This window comes from Gordionus sp. m RMFG-2023, chromosome 3 (assembly GCF_954871325.1).
Source record: "Gordionus sp. m RMFG-2023 chromosome 3, tfGorSpeb1-WG-v2, whole genome shotgun sequence".
Lineage (NCBI taxonomy): Eukaryota > Metazoa > Nematomorpha > Gordioida > Chordodea > Parachordodidae > Gordionus > Gordionus sp. m RMFG-2023.
The window spans coordinates 26443735-26465992 of NC_088777.1; positions in this window are offsets into that span (position 1 = coordinate 26443735).

The following is a 22258-nucleotide window of genomic DNA, read 5'->3' on the forward strand; positions in this document are numbered from 1 at the left end:
ATAGAATTACAATAAAATATAAGTAATTCTTGTGCGGTAATCGAATTTAACAATTATAATATAATTAATACAAATGTGTATATTAATAAAACATAAATAATTCTTATTAGTGATCCGCAAAAGTAAGAAAAACGGGATCGGGCTGTGTCGGGCCTAATATTTTTTAAAATAATTCGGGCAGTTTGGGTCGGGCCTTGGAAATTTTTTAAAATATATCTAAATATATCAATTTTATTTAAATTTTTTATGTAAAATAAAAATATTTGATTTTATTTATAAAAACTAGACGCCATATAACATATATCTTTTATTTTGAGTAATTATAAAAATGAATTTCTAAATAAATTCGGGTCAGGCCGACAAAACTTTTTAAAAAAACATTTCGAGTTCGGGCCGGAAAAACTTTTTTAAAATAATTTCGGGCAGGGCCGGGCTTGAAAAATTAGACCCGATGCAGATCACTAATTCTTAGTGCAAATACAATAATTAAAAATAGTATAATATATAAATATTATGACTAAGAATTCATTATAATTACGTTTTGAATATAAAAATTTTATGACTAAGATCATATTATAATTACATAGCAATTTTATAATTTGAATTTATAAAGAGAGGTCTACTTTTCTCTGAGATTTGACTAATTTATCTAGAATCAAATTTTTATCTAGAATAATCTCCTTATAAATATTTAATATTGCGAATCCATTTAAACGGCTTTCACCGGTGTTATTTCTTAAATAGGTTTTTAACCTTTTCAAAGTTGAAAAAGACCTTTCACTTTCATTAGTGCAGGTGCTAATCGGTAAGGTAGCTAAGATAAAAAGCAATGTTTTGATATTAGGCAGGGAATCTAAAATGCAATTATACATGGAAAGGACCTGCAAAGCATATTTTGGTCTCAAAGAGTATTCTATTCTGTCAACATTTTTATGCCAAAATTCGACATCACAAAGTAATTTATCATACGATCTTGATAATTCATCAGAATAAAACTCTGAGATTTTCTTAATATCCTCTCCGCGTTTCAAGTTTAGACTCAACCGGCAAAAGAATATAAAAGCTGTTTAAAATAAAATTGTGACTAATAAATCTTTCATTTAATTGAAATAAAAATGTATCAATAAGGGGAGTAAAAATATTTATTTTATAAAATTCTCAATCGTAGATGCGTCAATATTTAAGCGATTGAAATTTTTAATCCCAAACATATTAGCGACCACCTTTACTTTCTCATTATATTTACCAAATTAAATGATTTTTCTTTTATTTAAAAATTATAAAAAAATAATTAAAATTTTTAAAACTATCTAATTAGTTTAACATTATAAATTTTATTATTAAATTTATAAATATCTAGACCTGTGCACCTTTTTTGGTTACGCCGAAAACGCCTCCGTTTAAGAAAATCACGCCGGCGAGCTGCCGATTTTCATATCGGTGGAGCACGGCCGGCGCAGAAATTTCTTTCTACATTTTTATTCTAATAATTGGCCAACATCACTCTTGTAATTTTTAATGTCAATCAGGATTTTGATGAATTTTATTTTCTACTATTTTAAAATCTTAATTATATTGACGTCATTATAGAATTCAATCAATCAAAAAATTCCAAAAGTTACCATAATTTTACATAATTTTAAAATGGATGCATCTACTTTTATAATTTAAATAAGATCCTAACTCTGGATAATAAAAAATCCATAGTCTGGAAATTTTTTGCAAAAGAATTAGAGAAATTATTACTGTGCTCTAAGATATTAAACTGTAGAGGTTGAATTTGAATTCTAGGAATATCAAAGAAAATGCCTAAGTACAATAGATTTAACATCAGACATGTTAGATCTTGACAGTATCGATCCATACCCGGATACCCGTTTTCAAATTGGCAATTTCAATGATAATAATAACAATATTTCCACGCATATGATAACCTTAAAATTTAATATCCAATACGTTGGCATAGTATATTAATTATGCTAATATATCTGGATTAAATAAGAATTTAATTAATAATGTTTTGTAAAGAATTGGGAAGCACTTTCTCAAATTATCAAATTATGAATCTGATCTGGTAGAAGAACTATTAGCATTTCTTTCAAAATTTAAAGAAACTGTCGAATTTCTTTCAGTACAAAAAGGGCCTACTTTAAACTTGGCGTTACTTTTTAGAAGTGAAATTGAAACACATTTAATAGTAAATGATAGTGATAGTTCTGGAATTATTTCGCTTAAGGAAAATATGCCAAAAAAACTTGCGTTACGATTTCCGGTTTATAATCTGCATGTAATATTATATAAGTATATTCTTTTATTTTTTATTTAAAATTATCTAGGTATTGGCTTCTCTTTTAGATCCAAGATTTTAAAAATTGACAATTGTGTCAAAGTATTTAATAGAGCACAATTGCTCCGCTTCAGAATTTATAATAAAACATCTTAAACTTATAGAGAATGATGATAATCAGGTAGTAAATATAGCTAATGAGGATGAAGATGAATTATTAAATTCAAGTTATTTGACAAAATTGGCAAATAAACATTCAACAAATATAAATTATGATTCCAAGTTAGGTGACTAAGAACAATAATGCCACAGTTTTCTTGGAAAACGACATTCACAAGATATGGACGTTCTAAATTTTTGGAGAAAAAGAAGAGTGAACTTCCCAATCTTTCCAGGCTCGCCTAAAAGATTCTTTGCCGGCGATTAGCACACCTAGTAAAAAAGTTTACTCTACTGCTGGATTGACGTTAAATTCAAGGAGATCATCATCATGTCCCAAAAATTTTAATAAAATAATTTTTATACAGGAAATCGATTTTGAATATAATAAGTTTTCTATTAAATGAATATTCAAAAATATGCCGAGATATCTGTAGAATAGTGTATATTTATTTATTTATTTTTTTTAAGCAATTAAAAAAATTTATCTTATAAAAATTTATAAATGCGTCGATTTACGCCAATTGACGGCGGCTAAAAATCGGCGCGCCGCCGACCGTGGATTAGATTTTTTAAAAATTGCGCCGGCCGCCGATATTTCGTCGGCGCACAGGTCTATAAATATCTAATTTAACTATGCGAGAAAAAATTTACAATATATTTTTATTGTTATTTAATATTTTATATATAATTTTTAGTATATATTTTTAAACCATGTTATCATTTAAAATTAAAAATTCTTATTTGTTTTTTTAAATATATTTCATTTTCATATCGTATATAATTTTATTTATAAATTGAAACTATTTTTTAAATAAAATTATTTGCAATAAGAAAAAAATTAAAAATTTTTTTTTTTCGGAGGTTATGGGGGGGTTTAACCCCCCCCCTTCTCTACGCCACTGCCCCACCTTTGAAATTAAAGTGATTTTTTTAACCTTTGAAGTGAAGGGTTGAATCGAAATATAGTATTAAATGATGCAATTAAATATAGTATTAAAATTTATACACGAAATATAGTATTAAAATTTATATAAATATAGTATTAAATGACGCAATTTTATTCATTAAATTGAAATATTATTAAAATTTATACAATCATTAATAAAATGAATAAAAATATCAAAATGATTTAATAATCGACATTTTCCAAAATATCTATAAAGAAGATATTCATAAATATTATCCCTATCCGTATGTCTTTTATAGTTTGCTTTTAGATCCCGACACAGCCTTTCGACATTTTGGGCATGGAAATGATTTCCGATAGTGGAAATAATTTGTTTGTTCTTAAATAGATTTAAATTTATTATCACTTTTGATTTACATAAAAAATGTATTTATACACCCTAACCACGAGTCAGTCATTATCGTCGAATCTTGCATTACATTATATTTACCCACATGCAGTATGGTATCTTGATACCTTGTTGGTAGCAGTTAGAAATATTTTATTTGTCTCCCGACATATGCCACCGATGATCCATATAGCCTCGGAGATCAAATGCCGACCACGATTATATTTACGCTTCCATATATGATTTTCGTTAATTACGATAACGCGATGGGGTCTCCCGATATTTAAATGATTCGAAACTATATGCCACATACCTTATGAAATTTTTTGAACCTATATAAGTGAAATAAAAAAAACCATATTTTACTTTAAATAACCATCTAGAAATTGCATTCCTATCATAATCTAATTCCCTTAAAGCACTTAAAATTGTATAAAGGCCTAAAGATAAATAGTTCTTTAATATTTTTTAACGAATTAGCTTATGTACTAGTACATTAATCTTAAAAATTTCCCAACGTCCCAAATCCCTTCAAAAATAGAATCTAAAAATTGGTCATTTATGATATCAAAATTAATATTACCTTTACATACCGAATATAATCTACCACACTTATTGCATCGGTATGACAAACTCTTCTTGTTTTTTTCTACCCACTTTATAGTATGTTGTATTCCTGACGGTATTAATTGGTTATTTAGACAAAACTCGTAAGTTGTTTTATCATTTTGAGTATACACACCTACTTTAAAAATATTCATTATAAAAGAAAGAGGAAATAATATTAAGTTTGTATGGAAGGAATCATATTATATATACATAATCTAATAATAATCGGAACTAAAAATTATTTAAAAAAAATTTTTTTCTTAAATTTGTAGGAAAAATTTTCCCCCACCCATATATAAACGCTGAGAATAATCGGAATTAGAAATTCCTATATTTTTTCCTTAATACATTTAGATTATTATTTATTTCCATTAATTATAGTATTATAACCAAAAAAAATTTAAAATGTGAAGTTTCATCTACCAAAAATTTACCTTACCCCTATACCCCTTTAAAAAACTTTGTAGGCATTAAGTAATTTTCCTCAAGTTGCTACTTTTTTAAAATATCTTAAATAAAAATTTGATATATTAAATAACAAAAAAAACATTAAAAAAAATAACAAAAAAAACAAAAATAATATCAAAAACAAAATAACAAAAAAAAATCACATAAAAAAAATAACATAAGTGGCAATAACTATCTTTTTATTCAAATTATAATTAATCAATATTTTTAATACTTATGCAAATTTAAAAAAAATATTTATTGAATATAACACACTTAAAGCTAAGCATGTACTTAATGAGTGGATGTTTAAATGAAATAACTTCAATGACACAAACTTAGAAAAATTTTTATTATTAATGGCTTATTTTTTTGATTTTTTTAGCATAGTTGTTATTTTATATTCCTTAATGTTAAATTTAATATATTTAAAATATAAATAAATTATTTTCATTTAATTGGTAGATAAATCTAAATATAAAAATGAAGTCATAAATGATCAATTTAATTACAAGGATCAAAAATTTTTTGGACCTTTGTTCTGTAAAAATAATCTGTTGAAATTAATTAAATAGCTTAATTGCATAACAAATTTTTCAATTTTATTTTTTAAAAGTACGTTTAACAAAAAAATTATTCAAAAATAACGTATAACCCCCCCCCCCCCCCTCTCAAAAAAAAGAAGCGGATTGCCATTACTAATGGTAATGAGTAATAAAGCTCCTCCATAAATATTAAAATAATTCTTTTAGAAAAGGAATATCAATAAAATAGAAATTTGTTAAAAAGGCTAAAAAGAGAATAAACCGTGGAAAATCGGTATTGATCTTAATGCTCGCATAAAAACTTTGTTAATAACTAAATATAGTCCGATAAAAATATAATAATGATACTTTATTATTTATATAGTATAATGCATATTTTGTGTAATAGTATAGTGAATAATAAATGTAATGTTCAAATATATATTTCGACGTTATCTTTCAATATGATTTTAATAAAATAAGGTATCATAAAATATTATTTTAAAAATTTATCTAACAAAATCTATAAATTATAAAAATAAATTTATAAATATTAAATCTACCATTGATGCACAAAATTATTTTAAGTAAATAAATTTATTTTGAATTTTGTAAAATAGTTTTATAGATATTCCGCTAACTTTTAATGAATAAATTATAAGTTTAATATAAAAAAAAATTCCTTTTAATTTTAAATTTATTTTTGATTTCGATTGAATAAAAACTTAGTAAAAATTTTAAAATCTAAAATAACTTTTATAATTCAGTATTCGATCATTTTACGCAAAAACAAAGATAAATTATATATATTTTTTAATATTTTTATGGTTTGACTAATAAATAAATTAAATTTTACATTGCTTCCCTAGTAGTAAACTTGATGCTTCGTCACTGTTTTCTAATGTTCTTTAAAGAAGCACATCATACTGTAAATTTATGAACAAACTATTTGAATTAGATTATAAATAATTTTGTTTAGTTCATGCATGATGTGAGTTATTCAGTCAATCAGCCCCACTCTATCCTTTATGAATGATAAAATTGTTGCGCATTTAATTTGATGAAATTGTTTTACATTGATATTTATAAAAATGTTTTGTATTTAATATTTATAAAATTGTTTTGCATTTAATATTTATAAAATTGTTTTGCATTTAATATTAATGAAATTGTTTTACTATTATTTATGAAATTTTGCATTATGTGTTGTTTTACAATTGATATTAATAAAAGTATTTTCTTCATTTGTGTGATTATTTAATGGATTAAATGTGTATACTGAGTTTAAATGTTTGCTAATATATATTATTATATATTATTTCACTATGAAAATGTAATTCTTGACATTAATTCATTATTTGATACATAATTATAAAATATTATATGATTTAATATATTTGCAAAAGTCATTGTAAGTTTATTTTGTTTTAATATTAATAAATGATTTAATATTATGAAAATTGAAAGTGGAGTAGAATTTATAATATTAATGTATGATATGAGGTATTGTTATCAATGTAACTTAAAGCTAAAAAATAAATTTTTTAAGTTTCGAATTTTATAATACTTAGGTATTTTCTATTTTATATATAATAATAGGGTATCTAATCCTAGTCTTAAAACAAAGCAAATATATTTTTTTGAGATTTATTTTGATGTTATATTATTTATAATGGTTATATTATTTTTTTAAGAGATAATTTATATTAAACTGCGGTGGGTCTATTTATCGCTCGTCTAAGGCCAACCACGTAATAAATCATTTAACATTAAATTATTTACTCCTTTATTTTTATATTATATTTTCAATCATATTTCAGTGGGCTTTCACTTTCCTAATATTAATTGAGAATTAATTAGTTTTTAGAAAATAAAATAAATTTATCTATTAGATATTTTAGCTTCTATACTATTATAAAATTAAATTTACTTATAACTTTTGTTAATTATAAAAATAATATTCTATCCGCTAGATGGCGTTTTAAAATACATATAGTATTTTAAACTGTGTTAAATAAATTTTGTCATTTTTATCATGATATCTAAAATATTTACGATTTTTTAATAGTTTCTATATTTTGATAAAAAATTAGTAGTCATTTTCAAATTTTGCAATTTTATTAATCAGATAAATTAATAACGATAGTAATAATAATGTTATTATATAAAATTATTCCCTTCAGAAAATATAATTTGTTCGGCAGAGAAGATATAAATATAAATTTAGGGTAATAAATTATATATATAGACGAAATATATTCAATATTATAGAAATATAGGAAATGAGCAAGGGAAAATTTGAAAAAAATAGGGAATTAAAATTTATAAAAAATATATTTTCGAGTACTTTCTGCTTTAATTCTACATCTCTGATGTGGTTTTTTTAAGCCTTTTGGTTTTAAAACAGATATAGTTTTTTCTAATAAATGTAATTTATCTTTGCTTTGACTATTAAATAAATTAATTAATGTATCATGACAATCTACCGATTCGGTTAAATAATTGCGATGTTCATTATTTAAAAAATCCATTTCGATATTTTATTAATATTAGATATTTACTATTTTTTATAACATTTTATGATAAAATATTTACGATTTTTATGACACAATAAGGAAAATGTTATTTAACATATTCAAAAATAATATTTTTTTATTTTATGATAAACAATAAACATTAAATATATTCGATCTCTATTAATATCATATATTTAGGATTTTTTTATAACATTTCTTTATACACTAAGCAGTGTCTACATGACAGAATTTTCACTGGATGCAAACCCCCCTTCAAAAACTTTTGCCTACCCCCCTAAAAAAATTATGCCATCTTAGGCGGCGATGTTTCTCCATTATTATTTCCACTTTTTAAATTATAATGATAATCTTTTCAGAGAATTTATAAAGATTAACTTAAATTAATCTATCTCTATTACCTATTATCAATATTTTGTAAATATAAAGGATTTATTTTTAGATAATAAATTCAATTAAAACCTCCATTATTTACAATAAATTCATTATTATAGCATTATGAGCTTGCTGAAATATCTAAACCTTTTAAATGCAGAATTTGGAAAACAATGTATATGATTGTTTGCAATATATAGATTTGGTCGATGAATTGTATTATAATAGTTCTATAATAAAAGTATTAATTTCTACAGCAATAAATTTGTCCTATTTCATCTCAAATTTAATAGATAACCCTCCAAAAAATTTATCCTACCCCCATTAAAGCCGCCTACCCTTTACCCTCCTCAAAAAAATAGGATGCAAACTGTTCCTACCCCTCCCGCTCATGTAGACGCTGACACTAAGTCAAAATTTATCAAACACATTCAAAAATATTATTTTTTTATTTTATGATAAAAATTAAATATATTCGATATTTTATTAATATTGGATATTTATGATTTTTTATAGTATTTCTTGATACAATAAGGCAAAAATTTTTAAACTCACTCAAAAATATTATTTTTTTATTTTATGATAAACATTAAATATATTCGATATTCTATTAATATTGGATATTGGATATTTACGATTTTTATAGCATTTCTTGATACAATAAGGCAAATGTTATTTAACACATTCTAAAATATTATTTTTTTTATTTAATGATAAAAATTAAAAATTAAATATATTCATTCTATTAATATTGGATATTTACGATTTTTATAGCATTTCTTGATACAATAAGGCAAAATTCATTAAACTCATTGAAAAATATTATTTATTTTATTTTATGATAAACATTGAATATATTCGATATTCTATTAATATTTGATATTTACGATTTTTTTAGCATTTCTTGATACAATAAGGCAAAAGTTATTAAACACATTCAAAAATATTATTTTATGATAAAAATTAAATATATTCTTTCTAATAATATTGGATATTTACGATTTTTTATGGCATTTCTTGATATAATAAGGCAAAAACACATTCAAAAATATTATTAATCATCTCTATTGATTATATGAAATAAAAAATATTATAATAATTACCATATGATAAAATTTTATAAAAAAAACGATTTTAATTTTACAAATTAATATCTTGATGAAAAATAGGAACACCATGTCTGCTGGACAAGGAGGGAAAAGGGAGAGTTTCGAAGAAATACTTGTAGTTCCTCCTTAGGATTTCGAATTAGATTTTTGGTTTAAGAGATAGGGACTCGTTTTTGACCCCTGTCCTTAATGCAATTCTTCTATCCAATTGATTAAGAACTTTAGGGATTGGGGACTGGGGTTTCCCAGAATGCTAAAAATTAGGGGAATGAATATAAAAGAATTAGGGAGGGATCTATATTTTTAAACTTATTGATTTATTGGAGTTCCAAGGGGTCATTTCCGTTAGCCGGAAAGGAGGTATCACACAAGACATCCCAGACAAATCTTTTGCCGCCGTGCCAAGACGTCAAAGACATTCAGTCGGGACGCTTACCATCCGCATTTAGGAGACCTAAAGGCTCCAAACTATTGGGGAAACCGGCCGAAATCAAGGCTTTGCCGATTAACCTATTAAGGTTGTCGTGCCTCAAGGCCACTGACTTTGAGACAAGAAAAACAATGTCTTGAGAAGGGATCAACCTGTTTACAACAGGCAGCACAGGTGTCCACAGATGGGATAAGACAACCAAGTCTATGGTCAATGGCAGTTTGAAACTCATCGTCTGTGAGTAACGTTTTCTTTTTACAACTCGGAATCGCGTCTAGCCATTCATGGCCGTTAGAATTTTTTTTTTGCGTTTCTGAGCAGTTTAAGGTTAGTTAGATCGGGACACAGACAAAGTTTTTCAAATGCGCATTGAAGTATAGGGACCAGGAAGCTATTTAGATGACTGGAAACGGGCTGCTAGGATCCTTGGATAGCTAGAGTAAGTTATTCTTGTTTAGCTGAAGATAAAAGGGGATCGTCCAACTTGATAAGCAAGGAAATAGAATCGTTAAAGGATATCCGAGATGAAAGGAAGCACGCTATTGCCATAAGAAATGGGGAGGGGGGTGAAAATCCAAGTCCTCCCATGCAAGCGGGCATAGAGGCGAAGGACCAATTAAAATAGAAAAACTTTAAGACTAAAAGGGATTCGATAAAATGTTTAAATTTTAATTCGAAGGCCTTAAGGAGGGTATTATACTGGAAAACCGAGAAATATTTAAATATGAGTAAGAATTTCGGTAGGAAAAGACATTTTTTAGTGAGGAAAAAGAACTGATGCTTGAAAAGATGAGGAAGATTCTTGAGTGAATTGAAAAGAATTTGAATCCAATCGTCAAAAAAATTTTGACAAAAGGAAGTTGAAAGACCGATAGGAGAACCTAAAAGACAGAGTTCCTAGTACGGAATTGTCACAATGACATGTTTGTCATTGTGCATCACAACCTAAATATAAAAATAGAAAACAAATATATATATATAAAAGGAAATTAATAATAATTAGGAATTACGAAATCATAAAATCAACTTTAATTCTTTATTCAAAATTATAATAGTAAAAATCATAAAAAATAAAATAAAATATAATTAAAAGTAAATTTTAGTTAAAATAATAATTCCCTTTTTTCGCATCATAATTTCTCCCTTATATATCCTTTTTCTTTAATCAACATTTACATAGTCTCACTAGCGAAGAATAAAAAGTTCTACATCCCACTTGTTAAAACTGTTAAAGTATGAAAAAATCTACAAATCTCACGCGTTTTTTTCTCATTTACATAGACGGGGATATTTTAATAACACATTATTTTTGTTTACGATTTGCATAATGCATTTTTTTGTAAAGTAAAACTGCAACTTTTACGATTTGCATAATGCATTTTTTTGTAAAGTAAAACTGCAACAGGAATGATTATAAAATCTGGGTGAGGGATAAAGTCCTTATTGTTGAGAGAAGAAATTTCACACTTTTTTCTATTTAGGGAAAGACCGATTTTCGAGGCTTCCATTTCAATGTATTCGATGGCCGACAAAACATTGGATAAAGAACCACCAAAAGAGCCATCGTCGAGATACCATAAATTAAGGTCTAATTTGAAATCAGGCTTTAAAATTTTAATCAAATCCTGAATCCCTATAGTAAAGAGCAAGGGATCTATTGAATCACCTTGCTGAATCCCCTCTTCAGAGGATATGGAAAATTCCTCGAATTTGAGTAAGAAATCTATAACAGGAATTAAGGAAATTCCAGTATTTGGGAAATGATGTAGAAAAGAGGGTAAGAATGCGCTCCTATGGATGCTGTTGAAGGTATTTCTGAAGTCTAACTTGCAGAAAACCTTATCCGCCTCAGTATTTATAAAAATACGCACTGCGAGGCCACTTCGCACCCACTTCTCATTCCAAATCCTAAATGTGAGGGAAATAAGAGGGAACTGGTTTTCGGCCGGATCATATTTACAATAGCCTTAGCGACTAATTGACGGAAGAATGACCCTATGGTTATGTGTCTAATGCCACCATCCGGCTTGGTTAAAGAAACAAGACGTGCGCCAAAAAGAATAGGATTACAATGAGGAACTTCGCATAAGAGGATATTATTGCAAAGTTCAGTTAATGATTTCAGCAGAGGGTCAATAAAACCACTATAAGGGCACTGAATTAAATCAACAAAAAATCCAGGTCTGAAACCGTCCCACCCACCTGTCGTCCCTTTTTTAAAGGAATTCAAGCACTTAAGTACTTCATCACAGGTAAAGGGAATAGGGGAAGAGACATGCGGGTAAAAAAATATTATATTTAAAAAAATATTATATTTAAAAAAATATTATATTTAAAAAAATATTATATTTAAAAAAATATTATATTTAAAAAAATATTATATTTAAAAAAATATTATATTTAAAAAAATATTATATTTAAAAAAATATTATATTTAAAAAAATATTATATTTAAAAAAATATTATATTTAAAAAAATATTATATTTAAAAAAATATTATATTTAAAAAAATATTATATTTAAAAAAATATTATATTTAAAAAAATATTATATTTAAAAAAATATTATATTTAAAAAAATATTATATTTAAAAAATATTGTATTTGATTATATTTAAAAAATATTATATTTAATTATATTTAAAAAATATTATATTTAATTATTTTTAAAAAATATTATATTTAAAAAATATTATATTTAAAAAATATTATATTAAAAAATATTATATTTAAAAAATATTATATTTAAAAAATATTATATTTAAAAAATATTATATTTAAAAAATATTATATTTAAAAAATATTATATTTAAAAAATATTATATTTAAAAAATATTATATTTAAAAACATTATATTATTATAAAAAAAATGTTATAAATGAATCAACTAAAATATTAATCTTATAAAATTATTAATAATAAGGAAAAATTATTAATAAAATAACATATAGGCAATTTGTACATTGCGAAATAACAATTCACCCTGCCTACCACTATAACACTTTGCCGAAAAAAAATCAGGCAATGTACACATTGCCGAAAATAACACATTAACGCTAACATATATTAATTTTAATATTATATAAATATTTTTATTATATATGCTTATACATATGATATAAAATTTGCACTTAAATATTTCTATTTTTTAGATAAAAAGCGTTTAATAAAGGTATATCAAAATGTATCTTAAAAAGTATCTATAAACATATACAAATACCTATGAAATAGTGTATAGATATAGATACTTTTTATACAACTCTTATAATCTTAATAAATTTTCAATAATATAATTACAATTATTGAAAAAATTTTTTATTTAAAAAAAGTAAGGAAAAAATATAATATATAAAATTTTTTTCTCTTTTAATTTATTAAAAAATGAGCATTTTTTTTGCTTCTCCAATGCTTATTTTTTAAACGTAAAATTACTAATACATTGGCATGATTTTCTCTTTATTTATTTAAAAAATAAGCAATATTAAATGCCACCCTCATGTATTTTTTTTAACGCAGTAAATATAATAGTAAATTTTTTAATGTAATAAAAATAATAGTAATTCTTCTTTTCTTAACGTAGTAAAAATAATATTAATTTTTTTAATGACAGATTAGTTTATTTTAAACATATTATAAAAATTATATTAAGTTTATTTAAGGATTTTATAGGAAAAATTTCAAGGTAAGCAATGCTTCTATTGCTTCTACGGAAGCTTCGTCATTGTTATAAAATATAATTCATATTTTAAGTTGGATCTTTCTTTTATCTTATAAGGTATAATTAGTTATTGCTAGACACAGTGATCGCTAAAAAATATATTTGAAGGACTCTAAATATAAAGAATCTTAATATCATATTTATAAAAGCTTATAAATTGAACAATAAGCTTAAGATATTTGAGCATATAAATTTTAAGCTTAAGCGAAATTTAGCGAATAGACCGACAAAAATTATAACTTATAAATAATAAAGATGGTACAATACTAAAGTATTCTACATACGGCGCAGTACAAAAGCTACGAATACCAGATAGAAATCGAGTTATATATTAAATATTTTGAATTCTTCTGCAACGTTCAAAAAATTAAACCAAATTATAAGACAATATTATTATATTATATGGATAGAGAAAATTTTGGTAAAAATTAAAAACTATATTCCAAATGTGTAGAAAATTTTGATTCAAAGAGACAGTAAATATTTTTTAAATTTCAAGAAACTATCCACTTTATTGCGTGAAATGTCTAAAAATGGCTAATTATTCTGACAATGAAAGTAGTGACAATGACAATGACAAATTGAAAGTGAAAATAAAATAAATTATCTTAATAAAATATAGAAGGTCAATTTTAAATATTTTGGCGATATTTAGAAAATTGTTTTAAGGGGAAATTGAAAAAATAAGAGTAAATGAATATAAAATGTTCCATTAGCAATCTGGAAGTGCCCTGGATAAATACAAGGACAAAATTACCCCGGACAAAAATACCCCAGGGCAAAAAGACTTTAATAAAAATTTTGCTTAGAAAAGAGAAAAGTTATAAAAATATAATTCATTTTTTCCAAGCATATGTTATTTTTAATTTTTAAATAGAGGTAGATAAATATGGAAAAGTTAGAAGTAATACCCTGATGATGTAGATGGATCATTGGTTATTTTTGATCAAGTATTTCAATTAGCTGTGCGAACTTGCTATGTAAGAAGTCCTAGAAATGGATATAAATATAAATAATGTAAATGTATAAAATGAAAATTTGACTAATATAGGTAAACATGAAGAAATTTAAATAAATAATTAAGAGGGAATTCAATAATTATAATAATGCAAAAAGGAATAATAATGATATTGACAGTTATTCTAAATTTAATTATGTTGAAAATAAATTAATGAAAAAAAGGAATAATAATGATTATGAAAGTTACTCTAAATTAACTATGTTAAAAATAAATTTAATAATGATTGTAATGATAATGACAATTATCCTAAGTCTAACTATGCTGCCAAAAATTTTAACAATATTTATAATGATAGGAAGAATTAACTCATTGTTATAAATGTGGGATTTATCACAATAATTTTAGTTGTAAAGCATAATGTGGTTTGTCATAAGTGTGTAAGGAAATGACGTTTTCTAAAATGTGTTTGATCCATTCGATTAATAATATTAGTTTGACTAACAAAGCCACAATAGTAGCTGAAATTAACAATCATAATATCAAGTTTATTTTTGTTCATTAATTAATGAGAAAATATGGGAGATGATAGGCTACCCCACCCCATGATTACAACTAGGTGAACAGATCTGTAACTATGATCTAAATCCCATTAAAGCTTAGGTACTACATTTTTATATGTAAAAATAAATCGGATCTGAAATTGAGGGTCACAGTGATGGCGGAGAATCAGAAATGCATTTTTGGCCTTACGTGGATAACAGCATTTAATTTTATCTGAAGAGGTGCAGATTAATGAAATTAAGGTAACAAATGTGAATATGGTTAAATTAAATAATAAAAATAGAGATCAGTATAAAAATTTACTTCATTCCGAGTGAGGTGGTAAAATAAAGACTATCCAAGTTGAAATCCATGTTAGCAAGAATGCAATTTCAGTTTTAGGACCGAGAAGAGTTCATTTTTTGTTGCATAAATATGAGACTTAAATTGATAGATCAATTAAGGAAGAAATAATTGAACCCATTATTCCATATATTGAAAGATGTGTTCACAAAAAAGGTGAATGTAAAAAGGCAGGTAAATCGATCCGCGGGGCTTTAATATAACATTAAAATCTAATTTAATTTAAGGCAGATATTGCCAACCTTTGATGATTTAATAGGGAAAATTAAAGGTGCAACACATTTTTCTATAATTGATTTAAATGATGTATATCTGCAACTGGAGATGGAACCAGAATCACGAGAATTTTTTGTAATCGCTACCCATCTGGTATTAACGATACAAAAGACTGTCATTTGGGATAGCGTTGGCTCCTATGGTTTTTCTACACCCTATGGAGTACTTGCTAAATAGAATTTTATATTGTGGCATTTTCCTTGACGATATTATTGTGTCTATACCGACAATTGATGAGCATAAGAAATTATTTGCTATTTTAAATAAGTTTGACCATGCCGATATACGATTAAATTAGACAAATTAAAATTATTCCAAACCAAAGTCATCTATCTGGGCTACGAAATAGATTCTTACGGGATATACTTAGTGGAGGACAAAATACCAACGATAAAAATGTTTTGACGACCTAAAAACATCATAGAACTAAAATGATTTTTAGGGATGCTCACTTTTTATGAAAATTTAATCCAATTTTTACACGCAAAAGTGGCAATATTACATAATTGACGTGTAAATAACATGGAGCTGGTGATCAGAAGAATAAAATAATAATTTCAAAGAAGCAAAAAAATTTTTGAATGATGATCGTGTTCTGATGCCCTATGATGAAAACCTAACTTTAATCACTTGTGACGTTTCAAAAAGAAGTTCGGGGGTGGCTATCGGCCAGGATTCAGATAACAGCGTTATTCGTTTAATGGCATATGCATCTCGAAAGTTAAATGAATATGCAGTTATTGATCGAGAAGCTTAGGCGATAATATTCGCAGTAAAAAAAATTCACTAGTACATTTATGTAAGGAAAATCATGGTAATAACTGACCATCGACCTCTTCTACATATTTTTGAAGAAAATCGTATTCTCCCCAAAATGGTTAATCACCGTTTAATACGTTGGAGGTAATTATTGTCAAGTTCTGATTATGATATTCAGTATAGGCCAGGGAAATTAAATACAATTATGTCCTATTTCGCGTGCCAACACAACAGGAAAAGATTTTATAAGAGGAGTGCGAGGTAAACCAATTAAATGTGTATATGTTGGAAGATCTTAATATAACGAGGAACGACTTGTGTCGTGAAATCAAAGCGGATAAAATTTTTTGCCGTAAGCATATTTAAGAAATTCTGGCCGATGCGCAAAATAGAGAACGACATAAAACCTTTTTGGAATAAAAGGAAGATTTATAGGTTGAAAGAGTAATATATTGGAGAAGTCATATCATCCCAACAAAATGTGTTAAAAATATTTTATAAATACTACATTCGGGTCATCCGGGAGTTACATGGACAAGGTATTACGCTTGGTCAGTGACTAAATGACCGGGGGAGAGGAGGGTATGAGACATATTCCTCCAAGATATATTGCCATTTTGGGGGGTAAGTATTGATTTTGGAGACTAGATATTGATTTTTGAAGGGTAGACATTACTTTTTGGTTAGTTTTTGACTTAAATTATAATCTACTTAAATCCAATAATTGTTACGACTATGATGTTTACGTTGATTTTATTCTAACAAATGTCAATTAAAGAAAAGAGATAATAATAAAAAACCATAAAATTTTTATTTTATAATTTTCAGTCTTTTTTATTTTTTACAATAGTCTATTTATTTTGAAAGAAATATTGAAGTACACACAGACTTGCTTGTATTGAAATTCAGGCAGTTGGTAATGATTTTGTTATGGTAACCAAATAAATACAACACACAAAAAATAAATTATTAAGACTAAGAGGTTAATATTATTACTATTTCTATAAATAATTTTAAAATATAGCTAATGGGGACATATTTTTTTAAAATTACTATACATATAGTTGTTTGGAAAAGAATAATCTTATAATTGATTTGTATAAAATGAAGAATTCAATAATTATGTTGAATAAAAAAACAAGTTGAGTAAATTATATTTTAAAATTATTATTTAGCTTTATAGATATAAAATGGTGTTATATAAATTAAAATATTGATATTCAATTTACTTGTAATATTATTCATAATGTTTTGTAAACTTATTTTTGTAAAGGAAGTGTATATTTGAATATTAGCTCTTAACTTATATTTTTTTATATTTTTATATTATACAGAGCCATTCAAATCAGACAAGAGATATTTTATATATAAACCTGAATAACTTTTTTCCTAATAACCATTTTTATCATGGTGCTCGCGGAAAAAAATACTTTCCGGTTGAAAAAAAACTCTTACTTTTTTTTTCCACTTCCATTTTTTATAATGGTGAGATAAACATTTTAAAAATAAAAATATTCAAAATGAAATGGTCTTAGTATATTCCAACAACATATAAAGGTAAAAAAAACTTTTTCCTTATTTGTTTATGTTCAAAAATCCAATTCTTAATACCCTATTCTTATGTATATATTTAAAATTCTTTATATCCCGACAACAGTCTGTATATCCTGTTTATTATATGATACAATTGGCACCTACGATGTTGAGTATTTTAGAATCCCGAACTGGGGATTCTTACAGGTTAAAGATGAATTGCTCCACGAAAAATTTTACATATATGAGGAGACGAAAATTTTACAATTAACTTGCTTTTTGGTTAAAATCTGAATTAACATGTATGATTTATATGCATTATGAAATTATTTGACAGAATACTAATTAGATTCAAATAAATGCATTACGAAATTATTTGTCATATAATAAAAGTATGGACGACAAACTGAAAGCAGTTTGTGGCCTGCCACATAAATTTCCCAAATAAGGGGCTATTACTGATTTATATATAGTAAAGTTGAATATTTAATATGAACACGAATTGAATATGTCCGTTTAATTTATTAAACTAAAGCGTAAGAATATAAAATCAAACTAAAATATAAAATCAACTAAAAATATAAAATCAAAGTCAACAAAAAATTTCTTCTTAATATTACATTTTTTATCTCTATATTTATACTACTAAAATCTACATCATATAATCTCGATTCAAATTATGAACTCTAAATATTCAACTTTATATATATAAAAAAAAACTATTTTCCGTAACTATTCAAATTTATATAAACAAAAATATTAAATTAAATGCAAACAAAAATATTAAATTAAATGCAAACAAAAATAATATCATTCTAATTATCACAACACCCTTCCACTTAAGTTGGATCCACCCTTCTGCGAATGAACAACTTTCTTGCGATTTCGACTTAGTCTTGTATCTCCACCAAATCTATTTGTATTCTAATTTATAACTAAGGCTGTCCTTTGCCTAGTATTCTTAGTTACTAACAACCGTTCGTGTCCGATTACAGCTTGAACATTGAGTTATCCCCATCTTTCACGAAGGCATCTCTTTTGTCCCATAATGTCTACGATAAAGATCTCTTATAACGATAACGCTCTTTTGTAACGATGCTGACTTTTGTCACGATTCTAACGGTACCAATCTCTTGTAACAATAACCATCTCTTGTAATAAGGATCTCTTATACGATAACGATTTCTTGTTTCTTTTGATTCAAAATAAAAATCCGATCTCTAAACGAGCTCGATTGCGGCATTAATTTTCCAATGATGAAAGCCGTTTCTCTTTATGAAGATTTTTGGTTAATCAACAACCTAATATTATACTACATTCACACAGTGACGAAGGGTCCATAGAAGCAAGGGAAGCATTGCTTCCCTTGAAATTTTTCTTATAAAATTTTTAAATAAACTTAATATAATCTTTGTAATATGCTAAATAAACTAAACTGACTTCGTTAAAAAAATTAATATAATTTTTATAACGTTAAAAAGATTAATATAATTTTTATAACGTTAAAAAGATTAATATAATTTTTATAACGTTAAAAGGATTAATATAATTTTTATAACGTTAAAAAGATTAATATAATTTTTATAACGTTAAAAAGATTAATATAATTTTTATAACGTTAAAAAGATTAATATAATTTTTATAACGTTAAAAAGATTAATATAATTTTTATGACGTTAAAAAGAATAATATAATTTTTATAACGTTAAAAAGATTAATATAATTTTTATAACGTTAAAAAGATAATTTTTATAACGTTAAAAAATTAATATTATTTTTACTATATTAAGAAATACTATTATTTTTACTACGTTAAAAAGTTACTAAACTATTATTTTTACTACGTTAAAAAATTTACTATTATTTTTACTACGTTAAAAAATTTACTATTATTTTTACTACGTTAAAAAATTTACTATTATTTTTACTACGTTAAAAAAATATACATTGAGGGAAGCAAATTTAATATTGCTTATTTTTTTTAATAAAGAAAGAGAAAATCATGCCATGGTATTGTGTAATTTTACCATAAAAAATAAGCAATGGGGAAGCAAATAAAAAAATGCTTATTTTTTTTAATAAATAAAAGAGAAGAAATTTTTTTATATAATATTTTTCCTTACTTTTTTAAAATAAAAAATTTTTCGATAAAAACATTTGGCCAAAATCGTATTGAAAATTTGATAGATTCGATGCAAATATCAATCGAACAGCATAATTCTAAAGTCAAATCAAATAGAGAAATATTGAAAATACTAATCAACTCTATATGTTTTCTTGGAATTCAGGAGCTCGTATTCCGTGGTGATGATGAATCGTCTAATTTGAAATTTATTTGCTCGCGGAAGAAAATTTACTATTGAAACATCATTTAGAAATAGTGCATTTTTTATTTACCTATCAAGCAATATTCAAAATGATTTGATTAATTCTATTTCATATGTCGTACACCAAAAATATTAAATTCGTCGAATTGTTAGATATTAGTAAATTCCAAATAATCAAAATTTCCTAAAATATTTATTAGATAATTTAAACGACACTTATTCTCAATTTTTCGACTTACACAAGCAGAAAACCGAATTAAAGGTAATGTTTCGGGATGTTGAATTTAGAAAGAAAAATAATGTTAATGAAATACTTGAATTTTTAATATGCACCGATTTGATGAAAAGTTTTAAAGAGTTTTTTAAATTATGCAAATTCATCTTAACTTTGGCTTCAACAACAGCAAGTGCAGAACGGAGTTTTTCATCTTTAAAAGAATCAAATCTTATTGCAGAAACAGGATGAGCCAATGATTTCGATTGAAAAAATATTATTAAAATATTTAAAATCTAGCAATAACTTTTACTCAAAATCAAAGACGCATACCACTTATTTATATATCTTAATATTTTAATGGTTTGAGTTTGACTAAAATAAAAATAAAATTTGTTTTTTGATTGCTTCCCTAGTAGTTAATTTGACGCTTCGTCATTGCATTCACATATCAGATCCTTGAGGCTGTTTTATATCTTGCAGCCCTAAAAAATTAAATGTAAATCTTCAATAAGAATTAATTACAACATCAACCATTTTCTAACAATAAATGTATATTTGTCTCAGTCTTTAATCTTATTCACCAAATATTTTAAATTATCATATCTTAGCAAACTATTTGTTTAATTTTAATCATCGCAATTTATGTTTCTTTTTCTTTGTCATAGTTATCTCTAGTGATCAATTATTTATTATATTAAATCTAAAATCTAAAATATCATAGTCTCAGTTAGCTTCTTTTAGCTTCGTTTAGATTCAATTGGTTTTTAGTTTACCAGTAAATTCTATTTATAAAATTCCTGAATCACCTTTAAATAACTATAACACAAAATCGCAGGAGTGACCTAGTGGGTTATGATGTAGGCTTGGAAACAGAAGGTCCCAGTTAAGTCCTGGTAAGGAACATAAAAATTTTCAGGTTTTTCCTCGATGACTCATGTGTAAAGACATATGGTAAAATGAATTTCGGATCTTAGAGATGACACCCCGGTCACCGACTGGCCTGGACAGCCGGGTGAGGATATCTGTCCAATAAACAAAAATGAAGGAAACAAACAAAAATAGGAATATGAAAGCTAGGCCTTTCAAGCGACGCGCAGGGTGTAGACCTCCATCCTGTGAAAAGTAAAATAAAGGTCAAAGCAAAGAAGACAAGGTTAGCAAGTTTGAATATTGGGACACTTAAAGGTAAGACGAGAATTGGCATCAATGTTGAACAAGAGAAAAGTTGATATAGCGTGCATACAAGAGATGAAATAGAAAGGTCAGAAGACTTTAATGATTGGAGATGGGTATAAATTGTACTATAATAAAATTCTAAGTAATAGGAATGGTGTTGGCATCATCCTCAGTCAAGATCTAACCCAGTGGTAGAAGTTAATAGGATCTCTGATAGACTAATGAAGATAAAACTCTGCATTGGTCAATCAATACTACACATCCTTTCAGTATATGCTCTTCAAACGGGTTGCAAAGAAGAGGAGAAAGATGACTTTAGAGCTATCCTTGATGAAGCTGTAATGGAAACCCCTAAGGATGGCTTAGTCATAATAGGTGGTGACTTAAATGCGCATGTGGGAAAAGCTAGAGACAGATACAAAAGGTATCATGGTGGTTTTGGATATGGAGAAGAAATGACGAAGGAAAACATGTACTAAAATTTTCGCAAGCCTTCGACTTTGCCTTAACCAACATCTACTATACAGTCTAACATATGAAAGTGGTGCAAGGAAAACCCAGACAGATTACATGCTTATATCTCGCAGAAGATTAAAAGATGTAATAGACTGCAAAGT